The sequence below is a fragment of the Notamacropus eugenii genome, chromosome 1 (genome assembly GCF_028372415.1).
Source record: "Notamacropus eugenii isolate mMacEug1 chromosome 1, mMacEug1.pri_v2, whole genome shotgun sequence".
Classification (NCBI taxonomy): Eukaryota; Metazoa; Chordata; class Mammalia; order Diprotodontia; family Macropodidae; genus Notamacropus; species Notamacropus eugenii.
In genome coordinates, this window is record NC_092872.1 from 249473772 (window position 1) to 249475560 (window position 1789).

Here is a 1789-nt window from a genome sequence, read left to right on the forward strand (position 1 = left end):
ATGCAGATGTCAGGAATACATTCTCTGCAGAGGACCAAATTTCAGTTGTTCATGTCTAACTTCTTTGGGGGTCTGGGTGAGGAGATTCTCAGTCAGCAGCAGCTAATTCACTCCATCACTGTGGAGAAGAGCCAGGGCCCATGCAACTGAAGGTAGGCAGATATGATTCTTCAAAGAGAGGAAGATGGATTCTTTAAACTCTAGTGAACATGAGCTTCACTTTAGTTCCTGGCAAAATTCTGAAATGATTTGTTAAATGGATCACAATTCCCAGGAGAGAAGTGGTGATCACTAGCAATAGATGTAAGTTCATTGTCTTCCTTCCTTCCTCCCTCCCTTCCTCCTTCCCTCCCTCCCTCCCAATCTCCCTCCTTCCCTCCCTCCCTCCCTCCCTCCACAGGATTAGTAGACTGGTAGACTAGGGGAATACTGGGATTCAGCAAAAGATTGTCTCAACAATAGCCTTGTGGACAAGATGGGGAGCAGTGAGCTGTATTACCATACAGTTGTTGTTCAGTTAGATGGATCTTTCTGTATCTCATACTGGAGACGTAAGACACATGTTGATTTTTCATTTAAATCTCTGTTCTATTAAACTGGCTATCTAGGACCTCATTTGTCTTTGAAAAGGCTTTAAAACCCTGTATTCAGTTCCTCAGCTAGTGAGTTCTCTACCTCTTCCATCTTGGGCCATTCACAAGAGGGAAATCTATAAGACATGAGAAGTTCCCAGTCCCTCCTCTTGCTGGTGCACCCCTTCCTTTGGTTACTTGTGTGATGGTGGCACCAGTTCCTGTGGACCTTCCCGCAATTTCCACAGCATGAGTCAGGGCAGTCACAAGACAGGAGAGAAGGAACTAACAGCTTCTCCCCTAGCCTTGATCAAACACATCCTGTCTGCTTTAACAACCACAAAGAATACCATGTTTTCCTGCCCAATCACACATTTCTTTCCAAGTATTATTACTTTTGATAATGATTTAAGTTTACAAGATCTATAGCAGATTAGCCTTAAATCGGTCCAGAGAGAACGTGCCTGCTGTGTCACCTAATCCACATAGGAATGCAGGCTCCCTGGCCCCACCTTCAAGTATTCCATGAGTAACAAGGTACCAAGGGAGGCATCTTCTGACCTCAGTCTGTGTCAGTCTAAATACACCCCTTGATATCTACTCCTTGTCACCAGTTATTTGATCCCAGGAATAATTTGGTAGGAGGGTGAAGTGGGGAGGGGAAATCCATAAGGAAAAAGTGTTTAGGGAACCAACAATTTGCCTCATTTTTTTTTTTTTTTGCCCATTATCTTGGAGCACCCTGACATACACAGGGGGCCTGCTACCACAGGTTCTTTGATCTGCTTTTCGAAAAGGAAAGGCAACTTTCAAGGGGTCAACAATCACTTTAATCAATCACATGTATCATTCTCCAATAGAGACAAATTTCTTAAGAGAAATACAGAGCAACAGACAGGCTTCCAATTGTCTGATTATAAGCAATATCACAGATCAACAGACAGGTCCAACTGTCTGATCATGGTTACCAGAGAGAGAAGCACCAACATCTGGGTTTCCTTAGAGTCTCATCTGGCCAAACAAAACACTTCCAGTCAGTAAGCACAAAAATAAAACCTCACCCTCAGAGTATTTATGCATTTTTTAGAGCTGGAATGCATCACATTCCTTAAGAACCAGTGCTTCATTAGAAACTTAACAAAAGGTATGGACCTTCCTACAAATCTTCCCTAATCAAAATCCCTTTAATGGGCAGGCTCACTAATGGGTGGGAAAGA